Here is a 14,086-nt window from a genome sequence, read left to right as displayed (position 1 = left end):
GACCTGATCCATAGGCAGGAGGACCCTGAGGAGGAACTGATCCATAGGCAGGATCCTGAGCAGGACCTGATCCATAGGCAGTCTCCTGAGGGACAGCGCAGGGCCTACCCTCCCTCAGATCCCGCAGCCTTGGGCGGGTTTGCGGGCGCAGTTCTGTGCTGGAAGAGTTACCAGGCCCTGCCGGGCAGTTTCACCCCTCACACACACACAGGGCGGAGGAGACGCTTCCTCCGCGCTCCCGGGGACAGCCTTTGGCGGAGCCTCCACCGCGGCGCTCCCGGGGGGGACACCCCACAGGGCGGGGAGAAGGGAGTGAGGGGAGACCCACAATCCCGGTGTGGCGAGCACAGGGGACCCGAGGGCGAGCAAAGAGGACGCGGTGGGAGCGCGGCATGGCGGCCCGCGCCTCTCCCTCCTGGCAGCGCCACTTGACCTCTCCCTCCGTCCCTCCCCCCGGCCCAGCAATGGTTTCACCCACCCACCACCCTGCTCAGGGCGAGGGGCGTGGTTTACCCGGACCCCGCCCCCTCATTAATATTAATGAAGCTCCAGCACTGAGCGGGGCGGGGCGGCTGCGGCCCCGCCCCCCCGGCGATGAATATTGATGAGCGCGCGGCGCGTCGTCGGGGGGCGGCGCGGGCGGCGATTGGCCCGTGCCGGCGGCGCGCGGTGACGCGCCTGTCGGCGGTGCGGGTCCCGATTGCTGCAGCCGCTTGTCAGTGTGACGAAGATTGGCACCCGAGGTAAGCGCTGTCACTCAAACCCCGCTCCAGCCCCGCCGTCCATCACGGCGCGCCCGCCGCCACCGCCCGGCCGCGGCCGCGCCGACGAGCAGCCGGCACAGCAGCCCCGCGTTGTGGGGCTGGCGGGGGCGCGGGGGGGGGGGAACGCGGGGAAAAGGCGGCGAGAGGGGGGGGGGAGAAGCGGGAGGAACGGGGCGCCGCCGCCGCTCGCTCTACACGGGGGGTTTAAGGGGCGGTGGCGGGTGCGGGGAGGGGAAGGGAGGAAGGAGGAGGAGGAGGGGAAGGGAGGGGGGTGTGGGGGGAGCGAGGAAGGTTCTGGAAGGGCCGCCGTGCGCCCGTTGTGTCCCGGCGGGGGCGCGCGCGGGGAGGGGACGCGGGAGCGCGCGCGGGTCGGCGCGGAGGAGGAGGAGGAGGAGGAAGAAGAGGAGGAGGAGGAGAGGGGGCGATGGGATGGGATTGTGGCGGGGAAAAAAAAGAGGAGGAGGAGGAGGAGGCGACGTGATGCTTAAAGGGGCAGCGCCGTGTTGGCCGCTCATGTTTGGGGGAGAGTGGGGGGCGCTCCCGGGTCTCCATCGCCGCCGAGCTGGACCGGGGGGCTCGGGCCGCCGCCGCAGCTCTTCCTGCCCTCCTCCTTCCCTCTCTCCCTCTCCTTCTCCCTCCTTTCCTCTCCCTGCTTCCCTCCCTCCTGCCCTCCCTCCATCGCTCCCTCTCTCTGTCCGCACCTGCTCTGCCCCGGGAGCAGCAGGACGGGGGGGGATGCAGGAGGTACCCCCTGCCCCAGGGTACCCCCGGCCCCTGGCGCCGATTTTGGGGATGTGGGAGGTACCCCCAGCCCCTGCCGCCGATTTTGGGGATGCTCCCCCTTCCCTCCCCCTGATTCATAGAAAGCGGAGCGTGGTCTGGGCCGGTGTTTGTTTCCGCTCTGTTTTCATCTCGCTTTCGGTGTGACCCACTTGTCTCCCGGGGCCGTTTGGGGAGGCACCTCCTTGGCACCTGGACCGAGGAGGATTCGCGGTGTTTACGCGGCCGCGTTTGGGAGCTGAGACTTGACACTGCCCAGAGGCCCCGGTTGGGATGTGTGTAAACAGCAATAAATCAAGCGCTGGTTTTATCCTGAAGTATTGCCTCAATTAGCCACATGTCCCAGGTCTCCGTGGAGCAGTCCAGAGCTCTCCCTCATTCCCACCAAGTCCGGCAATTAACCATGTAACAATATAAGTATTTAACACCTCTGTTGTGCTAATTGTGTCGCTTGCTGGGTTTTTTTAATTACTTATTAAATATTTTAATTTTTCTTAAGTGGTGACATACAGTGTAATTTTAGAGACATAGTCACAGTATTTAATTTTAATAGTTTGGGGTCCCTTTTTTGCAGTTACATTTAAGTAAATGACGGGTGAGATTTTGGGAGGGAGAATCACAGGATGGCTTGGGTTGGAAGGGACCTTAAAGATCATCCACGTCCAACCCCCTGCCGTGGGCAGGGACACCTTCCACTAAACCAGGTTGCTCAAAGGCCCATCCAGCCTGGCCTTGGACACTTCCAGGGATGGGGCATCCACAACTTCTCATGGCAACCTGTTCCAATGCCTCACCACCCTCATAGTAAACAATTTCATCCTGTTATGAGACTCCAGATCTGGTATGACACCCTTAAAATGAGTTTTTGTGCCATGCAGTAAATTATTTTTGTTTCTTTTTTTTTTTCACATGCACTTTAAAGCTGCCCAGGCAGGACTCATTTTTGCCTTTACCCCTCTTTGGAATATGATTTGTGCATTCAGTTAAACACGTCACAGGATTAGGGAGCGTGGACAATATGTCCTGGATGTTGGAAAACACTTGGGCCAGGATCCTGGGGAGAGTAGCAGGAGGATAGATACAATTTCAGTGTATGCTAAATGTCTCATTTAATTTTATTTTTTTAAAGCTAAAAATTTCTAGGTTTTTACAAGAAACATGCAGAGAGTTTCTAATTTTATTCTTGAGCGTGATCTGCACAAAGTTTCACCAGTGTAGATTGTTTGAGGAGGGGAATTGTAAGAACTATAAGAGATCCACATATCTTACAGTTTTCCATACTGTGAACACACTCCCAGGTTGTTCCCTTCCCTGTATGGGATATAATCAGTTTATGATCTGCCTGTGCTATGGGATTATATCCCTTTAGTTGTATTCATATGTGTGGTTAAAGTGCAGTGGCTTCTGCAGGTGGATGGTCCCTGTTAGCTGCGTGTGTGAATTTTATGGATTACACTGGATCAGGAAATAAATTGTTGTGATTGTGTTAGAAATCCTGCCCTGTATTTCCACACTCTGTCATTGATACAGTATCAAGCAACAGCAGATGCATTTTGAGTGGGTTTTCTCTCAAATAAAACTGCAGAATTACCCTATTCTGGGGCTAACTCATACAGTCATTATATTCAGTTTTTTAGAAATTTCTGAGGGGAAAAAAACCCGGAAACATTTCACATCATGTATCCAAAAAAAGTAATTCTGGTGATGTTTTTCATATATATTCTATCTTCAGTTTATTCTATAAACCATACAGTGTATTTTTAGCGTTAACTGTTACCCCTTGACTTAATTTTTTGTCACCTTATGATTAAAGTATCCCCAGGAAAACTTCAGTTTGGGTTTCTCTGTGTTCTCATACCATAATCTCCAGTTGAGTGGTGAAAGGCAGAGCTCAGTGTGCTTCAGTCACAGGGCAAAGATGGGAAGTGCAGGGGCTGTTGGCGGCGCACTGAGGTTTTGGAGACTCAGATAATTTCTCATGGATCTCCTGAGTGGGTTTGGGCCATGGTTTATTTTTTTTCCCCCTCTTACTCTGTTCTTGTGTGTCCTCTACAAAAATGCAGCACTAATACGTGTCTCATATAAGAAGCAGGTTCTGTAGTCATGTCGTGATGTGCTTTGCTGGACTGAAATTGTTGCCATTTCCTGTGTGCTGGTAGGAAAACGATTCTTCAGTTTTTGTGTATGTTGTTGTTAGAGTTGGTTGGCATTTTGTTTTGTGTTTGGAAATTCCACTTTGGCCTGTGAAAAGTCAGTCTGATATTGACTTACTGTCTTGACTTGTACTCTGAATCTCAATACAATTTTAAATATTTGGGTTCCATAAAAATAACAATTTAAAATCAAGTCCTTGCAGTCTTCCATTAGTAGGACCGAAAGCAGTTTAGAATGAATAAAATACATGTTTAAATTTATTTTAAATACTTCAGTTTTATAAAACAGATATGTCTTCCAGAGGCTGTACTTCTTCAAAATTTTGCTTTCCAACTGTATTTCTCTCATGGCTTTCCCTGTGCTGTAGATGCAATGCTCTAATAAAGTCCAAATAATTCTGATTGCTGCCACAGCAAGTTTAGAAGTGTTCAGGAGCAGTTCCATTTCCTGGCAAAGAGTGACTCTTTGGTGTTATTAAGCCCACTATTAGTGGCCAAGGGTGACTGATCCACAGAACCAGCGCTGTGGTAGTGAAACTGCCTGTTCTAATGGCCCTGTTAATGTCCTGAATGAAGCAACCCAAATTGCATTTCAGAATATTATGTTGTGGTCTGGGAGCCAAATGTTGCCTCTGTAAAACTGGCACATATGTGAAAGCTTACAATAAAGCAGATTAATATTTTTATTTTGGTGTAAGTAAGACTGAATGCAATTTTTTGTGTGAAATTTAAAATTCTACAAATGTTATTTCTCTTGCAGCAGCAGCTTGTTACTTCAGTCTCACTTGTTAAAAGAGCCTGTAGGTTTGAAAATGAGAATTCTCTGGGGTAGGTTATTTTACCACAGTTCAGTGCTGTACAAAATGTAAAGCAACTTACTGCTCTTCTAAGCAAGAGGATTCCAAGAGCAAGGAGAAAAAGCTGCTGATGGAGTTCTTTCATTTGCTTGCTTGGTGCCAGATGTTACTGAAATATTTTACCCAGACCATTATAGATCTCCCCAAGGTAACTGAACACTGAAATATTTGCTCTTGTAGCAGGTTCTTCACATTGTTCACTCACTATGGTTGTTTCATGCCAGGACTGTGGAGCACAGGATTCATCAGATGGAACTGGGGCTGGGGTAGAAAATAAAATAGTGGCACCACAGATCTGGAAATGCCAACTTTGTTGTTAGAAGCGCTGCCAAGTTCTGATGAAGCTGGTGAGGGGCAGTAACTTGGTTCCCCTGTCAGCAGTGTGGGGATCCCACATCATTAGAGTGACCTCAGCACTGTCTAGAACTCCCTGAAGGCAAGTTCCAGCCAGGTGGGGGTTGATCTCTTCTCCCAGGCACTCAGCATTAGGACAAGGGGGCACAGGCTCAAGCTCTGCCAGGGGAAATTGAAGTTGGAGAGCAGAAAAAACTTCTTTGCAGAGAGAGTGCTCAGGCATTGGAATGGGCTGCCCAGAGAGGGGGTGGATTCCCCATCCCTGGAGGTTTTTCAACTGAGATTGGCTGTGGCACTGAGTGCCATGATCTGGTAAAGGGACTGGAGTTGGCCCAAGGGTTGGACTTGATGATCTCAGAGGTCTTTTCCAACCCAATTGATTCTGTGATTCTGTCATCATGTGTGCCACTGAAAGGGAAAAGTCAGTATTGGAAGTGGAATTAAAACTTGGCTCTTGTCATCACATGGTTGGTTATCATCCTTCCTGGGAACACACTGGGTTTTAATGTGGCAGCTGCTCCAGGCCATCGTGTGCCCATTGTTTCCTACACAGGCTTATAAAAGGTACTTGCTGTTAAACCTGAGGGCCATTTGAGTAAATAGAGAATCAAAAGGTGATATTCAAAAATGGGAACTGACTGTGATAATGACAGACTGTCCCTTGGCCTGGCTGTGCCCAGGGGGCTGCGACTGTCTCTTCTGCATCTCACAGGAAATTCAGGCAAAAAAATACAGCATGGCAGATTGCTGCTGGTGTAATAAAAGAGGGATCCATTTTTTTAAACAGCCAAATTCCAATTTATATTTTATTGGTGAGCTTTTGGAATTGCCTATGGTTTTTTCTTGAGGACAGAAGAAGCTAGGAAATGTGGCTCTGCTTCACATCCTGCTTGGCTTTCTCCAAATCACATAGCAAACAAAACAAAGGGAAAAGGATATTAGCATGCTTACTGAAAAATAAAGTCCAAGCCTTTCACATTAAGAGGAAACAGAGTCAATTACAGAACAAAAACTGGAGCTTTATACATCTTTAACATGCCTGGAGAACACGGGAATGAAGATGTGTGTGCTCTGCTCTGTTTTTTAACCAAAGAATTTGAACTTCCAGGTCAGTCAGTCATCACTTAATTTATGTGTTCTAACCCATTTTTGTGTGTTCTAGGCCAAGATAGTAGCAGTACTTGAAGTAAGATTACTGGTTTTTATTTGTTTTAATTATTATTTCTCATGGTGTATTCCATAGCTTATTTCTTAGTCATATTGAAATTTGCCATGATGAATATATTTGATCAGGGTTATTCTGGCAATTTGAAGACTCAGCATCTTGAAAATGACTTTAAGGGAAACTAAATATGTTAATTTACAGGAAAGGGGGAATACTTCTTACTTAAGAGCATAACAACAGCTGAATTCTGGAATTCAGCATGGAGAGAGAGGAGAAGGTCAGCATTCACATGGAGCATATGGCTGTTCCTTGGCAAACTTGAACAGCTTGACTGGCAGCTGGTCACCAGTGGTGTTCCCCAGGGGTCAGTGTTGGGTCCAGTCCTGTTTAACATCTTTATTGATGATTTAGATGAGGGGATTGAGACCATCATCAGCAAATTTGCTGATGACACCAAGTTGGGAGGGAGTGTCGACCTGCAGGAAGGCAGGAGGGATCTGAAGAGGGATCTGGATAGACTTGAGAGATGGGCTGATTCCAATGGGATGAAGTTCAACAAGGCCAAGTGCAGGTCCTACACTTTGGCCACACCAACCCCCTGCAGCGCTCCAGGCTGGGCACAGAGTGGCTGGAGAGCAGCCAGGCAGAAAGGGACCTGGGAGGACTGAGTGACAGGAAGCTCAACAGGAGCCAAGAGTGTGCCCAGGTGGCCAAGAAGGCCAATGGGATCCTGGCCTGTATCAAAACTAGCATGGCCAGCAGGCCCAGGACAGTGACCCTTCCCCTGTACTCTGCATTGGTGAGGCCACACCTTGAGTGTTGTGTTCAGTTCTGGGCCCCTCAGTTCAGGAAAGAGATTGAGGGGCTGGAGTGGGGCCAGAGAAGAGCAACGAGGCTGGAGAAGGGAGTGGAGCACAAGTGCTGTGGGGAGAGGCTGAGGGAGCTGGGGGTGTTTAGCCTGGAGAAGAGGAGGCTCAGAGGTGACCTCAGCACTGTCTGGAACTACCTGAAGGGAAGTTCCAGCCAGGTGGGGGTTGGTCTCTTCTCCCAGGCACTCAGCAATAGGACAAGGGGGCACGATGGGCTCAAGCTCTGCTAGGGGAAATTTAAGTTGGAGATCAGAAACAAATTCTTTGCAAAGAGAGTGCTCAGGCGTTGGAATGGGCTGCCCAGAGAGGGGGTGGATTCCCCTCCCTGGAGGTTTTTCAACTGAGATTGGCCGTGGCACTGAGTGCCATGATCTGGTAAAGGGACTGGAGTTGGACCAAGGTTTGGACTTGATGATCTTGGAGGTCTTTTCCAACCCAATCGATTCTACGAAATCTTAAGCTCTTGGAAAACCTGATTTATGTATGTTACTGGAGAACTATTTAGAAGAACTAGATTATCTATTTCCTGTAACATGAGTGTTTTCCTGTCTGTTGGTCCTTGCATGTCCCTGACTGTGCAGTCACCCTCTGGACCAGGTAGTTACCATGATGCATCCCACAGCAGTGGGTAATGGATAAGTTTAATCCTAAATAGTATTTTTTACTTGTGCTTCCCCTCCAACCCCAGAACATTTGGGCAGCAATTCTGCCCCTGGAGAGGTGAACAAACACTGGTATTTGGGGAGAGGTGGAGAACAAAATGGAGCAGGAAAGGAAGGGTTTTTATTTAATCACCATTTAGAAAAAACCAAAGAAAACCCTTGTTCATTTTATGGCCTAAACTTAGTAGCAAACCAAAATTGTTCAGGTTTGTCCAAAAGTCAGGGTCAAAAGAGAGAAGATTCTGGAAGTGTGAGTCGATGGATCGGAACTGGGTTTGACAGAGGGTTGCAGGACCAGCATTTTGTGTCAGTTTCAGTTTTTTCACTAGTCCCAAGTTAATGCTTGATGCATTCAGAGAGTCATTATTCCTGAAATCATAAGGGACATAAAAATGAAATAATTGATAATGGAACATCTTGATCTTGATGAAGTGTTTAAATGCCAAAAATGCATAGAGGGAGTTTTCTTACCCATTCAACATCCAAAGGCCATTTAAAATGCAGTTGTTATGTACATAAAACCCCATCCTTAGGCTGTACTTCAATGGCATGAGGAATTCAGTCTTTTGCAGAACAAATATTTGGAAACTTTTATGGTTTCATAATGAAAATGTTGGAAGACATAACATATGTTTACATAAACTGCTAACATTGTAAGTATTCAATAGCCATAAATGCAGTGAGTGCTGGTTCTTTGTGTCTTCTTTATGAAACCGCAAAGTGTAAACACAAAACAAGATTAATTTCAGTCATAGTTTATTGGGTGCTGATGCAAATCATGATTAAAATAAGATTTCCTGTTGCTTTGACTTAATTTGTCTGGAAGGATATGGTTCTGTGAGTGTCTTCAAAAGTGAGAGATTCACTACAAGCTTGTGTGGATATTCCAGAGGCTTCACTGGCAAAGGGATCTGGAATTGAGTGTAGGACATAAGCAGTGTTGTTGTTTATCCATGTGGGAATTGCCAGGGAGATGTGGAGGGTGGAGTTCTCTCATTTTCCTTTTCTTTTTTTCCCCTTCTTTTCTTTTTTTAATGGAATTGTGTTTGAAAAAGTAATTAAATCTCATTAAGTAGGAAAGTTGTACCAGGATCACTTCCATTTGTGGAACTGCTGGTACATGTTCTCTGGTGTGTGAGGGGTGTTTGTAGTCCTTGTCATGCCACCCTCTCTAGAAACTGCCTTCTTGATTTTTGGGTCCAGAATGTTATGACAGCACATTCGGTGAAAACTGAGAGGAAAAATTCCTTCTCTGTCCTGTAACAAAAAGTACATGTGTGGATTCATGATGTGTGTGTGAGGATTTACATGCTGGAACCATTAAAAGTCCTTTGGTTTGCAGTGTTGAGAAGACAGAAAGAAAGGAATCTTCATTTACTGTGTGAACACTGGTGATGGATGAGGGAGTGATGGGAAATATTTTTGCTCCCTTGGCCCCTAATCCCTCAGGAGTCTTGGAGCAATTAAAGGAGGTTTCATTTCCCCGGACTTTTGTTTTCCTCTTGCCAAAATTGCTGTTTAGTCCCCATAATTCCTTACTTTATGGAGCTAATAAAGCAGAGTCAAATTACAGTGTGAACTGGGTAGGAGAAACTGAGATGCTGCAGAAGGTTTTCTGAATCTGAGAATCTTTTAATAGTCAGAAGAATGGGGTTTTCATTTTGGAGAAGGTAGGAGAGGAACCTGAGGATTTTCTCCTCTAAGGCCAAGAGCTACCTGGGGGCAGGATCCCTGGGATACTGAGGTGATGTTATTTTATGACTGCATTGAGCAAGATTCCTCATCTTTCTCATCCTTGTTGTTAAGAAGTACTGTGGTAAATTGGGAATGACATGAACCAGTAACATGAACCATGATAATGCACCACTTCTCAAGAAATGTGTCAATGTACACATCAAGGATGTGTGCAGAGTTAGTGAAGTTCTTCACAAGACGCAGATGCCTTTAATTTTACTTCTCTTGTTGTGCCTTGAGAAATTTGTATGACCTATGCATCCTTCATACACATTTAATCAGGTAACTGCATATGCAATTTTAGCTTGTTAAGTGGCACATGTTTTATAATACTTTTTTTTTAATTTAGTACTTAAAAGTAGGAGAATTCCCAGAATTAAATATACGAAAAGCAGAGTTTACACAAAAAGTCAATTGCTGCAGGAACACATATCTTTTAATCATAGAATCGATTGGGTTGGAAAATACCTCCAAGATCATCAAGTCCAACCCTTGGTCCAACTCCAGTCCCTTTACCAGATCATGGCACTCAGTGCCACGACCAATCTCAGTTGAAAAACCTCCAGGGATGGGGATTCTACCCCCTGTCTGGGCAGCCTGTTCCAATGCCTGATTACTCTCTGGAAAGAATTTTTTTCTGATCTCCAATTTCCCTGGCAGAGCTTGAGCCCGTGCCCCCTTGTCCTATTGCTGAGTGCCTGGGAGAAGAGACTAAGCCCCACCTGGCCAGAACTTCCCTTCAGGTACTTCTAGACAGTGCTGAGGTCACCTCTGAGCCTCCTCTTCTCCAGGCTGAACACCCCCAGCTCCCTCAGCCTCTCCCCACAGCACTTGTGCTCCAGTCCCTTCTCCAGCCTTGCGAGGTGGTTTGTTGTTTGTCATGCTGTGTGACATTGTGTGGTGATGCTTGGAAGGTGCTCTGTGATAAAAGTGTTTTGTATGGCTTGTTAAGTTCTGAAATAGGGGGATATGAAAAGAGGACACTATGAAAGATTAATGAGACAGCAAAGCAGTGTTTACAGTGTTGGAGAGATCTTAATGAAGTCACTGGTACATAGTATGCATTTTCAAAATCCTGCATGCAAAGAAAGGTTCATGGCAGCTTGTAATGTAGCCTGTATCTGTGCAGAAATTGACCTTTAGTTGCTGATTTTAATTTGTTTTTAATTTTCAGTTTCTTTAAGTATAATGTGCACTCAGTTTTTTAATGTAATCTCATATTCATCAAGATTAGCATATAAATAACTTTACTGCACTGCCAAACAATAAAGGGAGAAAAGTGACACAAAGTAAATCTCATTTTACTGCAACCAAAAATTAGTTTTGTGGCTTTTTAGGGCTTGACTCCCAGGGCAATTGACAGCATAGCTGTTGTGTAATAACTGTGTGGCTGTATCTGTGTGATGGAACTCCCTGAGGCTGGTATTATGTTCCTGAACAGGAACATTGTCTTTCCTAAAAGTGTAATACTCTAAATAATGATTGTACTTTTTAAGTGGATAACATGGAGGAAATGGAAGCCACCTTGCTGCTGAATGAGGAGAGCATTCTCATTGAGCAGTTTTAATAAACTTGTCTGCATCAACTCCACATTGATTTGTTTGTCTTAATTTCACTTCGTGGGCAGGTTGATGGAGATCGATCACCAACCACTGCAGCAAAGGTGGGATGAACCCTGGGTGGCACGTCATGTGCACTCCACTTACTGCTTCATTACTATTATTATTTGAATCTATCAAAATGCAAATGTACTCGGATCTTTGGCCCCAACAACCCCCTGCAGTGCTCCAGGCTGGGCACAGAGTGGCTGGAGAGCAGCCAGGCAGAGGGACCTGGGGGTGCTAATTGACAGGAAGCTCAACAGGAGCCAACAGTGTGCCCAGGTGGCCAAGAAGGCCAATGGGATCCTGGCCTGAATCAAAACTAGCGTGGCCAGCAGGCCCAGGACAGTGACCCTTCCCCTGTACTCTGCGTTGGTGAGGCCACACCTTGAGTGTTGTGTTCAGTTCTGGGCCCCTCAGGTCAGGAAAGATCTTGAGGGGCTGGAGTGGGTCCAGAGAAGAGCAACGAGGCTGGAGAAGGGACTGGAGCACAAGTCCTATGGGGAGAGGCTGAGGGAGCTGGGGGTGTTTAGCCTGGAGAAGAGGAGGCTCAGAGGTGACCTCAGCACTGTCTAGAACTACCTGAAGGGAAGTTCTGGCCAGGTGGGGGTTGGTCTCTTCTCCCAGGCACTCAGCAATGGGACAAGGGGGCACGATGGGCTCAAGCTCTGCCAGGGGAAATTGAAGTTGGAGATCAGAAACAAATTCTTTTTAGAGAGAGTGCTCAGGCATTGGAATGGGCTGCCCAGAGAGGGGGTGGATTCCCCATCCCTGGAGGTTTTTCAACTGAGATTGGCCGTGGCACTGAGTGCCATGATCTGGTAAAGGGACTGGGGTTGGACCAAGGGTTGGATTTGATGATCTTGGAGGTCTTTTCCAACCCAATCAATTCTTTGATTCTAAGATGACTGCAATGTCCACTGGCTCCTTCTCAGCCACATCTTTCCCTCTGCAGCATCTTTCCTTGGGCTGCTGTTTCTTCAACACTTCTTTCTTACTGCCCTTGGTGTCTCATAAGCTGTCTAGAAACTTGCCTTTTCCAAGCTTCAGCTGAAGGCTTTGCAGGCAAGAGCTACTTATTCATACATTAAATATTTTTGACTGACCAGACCTGGCACCACTGGCACCACTGGTTCACTGCTGCAGTTGTCTCTGAACAAAGGGAACATGTTTTTCTGGTTTGCAGTACTTCTATATCTGAGACAAGGAATAGATATTTTATCTATTTTCCCAGTTTATCTGGCAGTGACCTACGTTCTGAAGATAATATGGGTAGTGAGAATTCCTCTGTTTCAAAGTAGTCCAAGAAGTTGAGGGGGTTGAAAATGAGTATCAAAATTATACATAATAGATGGTGTGTGAAGAAGGGAATAAGAGGGTTACACTGTCTCCTCAGAATGGAATTTAGAAGCTTCAAAAGTGAGAAAAGTCCATTCTCTGAGAACAAAGATCTTTAATAGTTTAAGAAAAAGTCATGAGAACTTTTAATGCATCATCTTCTCCTTGAGCCATCAAGTCGAGGTGTATCACTTTGGACTGAAACTCTTTCCAACTCAGTGTTTCATCTCTAACCTATGGCTGGAATTTCTACTGCCTTATAACCCTCCAGAGAATCTTCCCTGCTCTGCTTAGAATGGGTTTTCATGAACCAGAGATGGCATCTGAATTGTGTCTAAAAAAAGTGCACAGATTTTGGCTCTCAAATCCAAATACCAACTTCCTCTCGCTTTCAAAAATGTTGGAGTTACTTTCAGTCCAGTTCTTATGCAGTTGTGGACTTTGTGTGAGAATCAGATAACCTGATTCAAGATCTGAGCTGTGTGTTTTAGCCATCATATCATTTCAGGTGGCCTCTGTGCAGCCTCAGTCCCTGGAACTTCCCCTGAGATGGTTTATAATCTTTTTCAGCAGTTGTGTTTTCTAAATATGTTTCCACAATCTTTGTTTTCACAATTGTTACTACTTTTTAAAAGTAGCTTCAATATATCAAATGGGTGCTGTTAACTATAATTAAAGTAATTTTAAGTGGTAATTTTTTGAAAGCTTTTTAAAATCACGGAATAATCCTGTAGCAGAACCTGTCTTCACAGAACACAGGAGTTAACAATGGCCCAGTCCTATAATCTGTTAGTTTTTACCATGTAGTGGATTACTTGGCCATAGCCCATCATGCTTTGGTTTTACCGTGGAATGTATTCAAATGGTAATGAAGAAAATTTAAGTGGCAGGAGGGAAATTCACCTTTCTTGGTATCCTTACTAGTTTTCACAACACTGGGGAGTTACTCCCGTCTGAATTTCGTAGTTTTATTTTTGGGATGTGCCTTGCCTAATCTTAGCAGGCAGACACTGAGCCAGAGAGTAAAATATGAAGATTGAACAGCAAGTGAGTTACTAATCCAAATGGAGTCTTCTCTTAGAGGTGTCAGCAAAGTCAAAGGTAAATATGGAGAATCAATGTAGTAAGATGAGGAAAAGTTCAAATAATAGCCTGGGACAATGTGTGTGATTAGAGATTATTAACAATGAAAAAAAGTTGGCAAAACATGCAAAAAAGGCCTGCCAGTTAATTTAAACTTGTCAAGGGAACCATATAATAAACCAATATTTTTTATTTAATCATATTCAGTCTTAGAAAGTGTGTTCTATTTTCTTGTCTTCTTCTGAATATTTCTCTATTGTCTTTTAGGTTTCTCTCCTCCACATTGTACATCGGTGGCATCTCTGCTGGAACAAGATAATGTCTTCCTCAACCCACTGAAGGAAAGGGGTGAGCAGCTTTCTCACAGGCAGTATTTCATCTCCTTTAGAAGACACTGTGCCCTGGAAGCAAATATCATGTATTGTGTTGATCAGTGCAGCCAGTTCTGTGTGCTTTCCATGTATCAAACAGACCTGCTCCTCTGATTTTGTTTCTTTTTAACTCTGTATGTGACTGTAAGGATCAATGTTATGTAGCAAGTGACAGGACTAAAGTTAAATAAGAATGAACAAAGAGCTGTGGTGGATATGCCAGTCATCTGTTTCTCTCTGGAGGACTTCAAAGGAACATGTATGATGGAAAATTAGAAGGAATGATTACTTGTTAACAAGTCTGGTGGGTAGTTTCTTCACAAGCCTAAGAGGGTTAGTGGTTAGTTTATAGCCT

General features: G+C 45.7%; 1 protein-coding gene across 2 annotated transcripts in view; it reads left to right on the top strand.

The window, feature by feature from the left end:
- The first annotated feature begins 675 nt into the window (after positions 1-675).
- The window catches only part of PKNOX1 (PBX/knotted 1 homeobox 1), a 45,090-nt gene continuing 31,679 nt past the window's right edge, over positions 676-14,086 (top strand). The window contains exons 1-2 of one of the 2 annotated variants that reach the window (XM_071566227.1): positions 676-743; positions 13,628-13,708. The gene's annotated coding sequence lies outside the window, so the exon portion shown is untranslated. Of the gene's footprint in view, positions 744-13,317; positions 13,379-13,627; positions 13,709-14,086 lie in introns of those variants that run through there. The other variant, XM_071566235.1, reaches the window with a different exon arrangement.

Source organism: Pithys albifrons, chromosome 1 (assembly GCF_047495875.1).
Source record: "Pithys albifrons albifrons isolate INPA30051 chromosome 1, PitAlb_v1, whole genome shotgun sequence".
Classification (NCBI taxonomy): Eukaryota; Metazoa; Chordata; class Aves; order Passeriformes; family Thamnophilidae; genus Pithys; species Pithys albifrons.
This window is presented reverse-complemented; position numbering and strand designations above follow the sequence as displayed.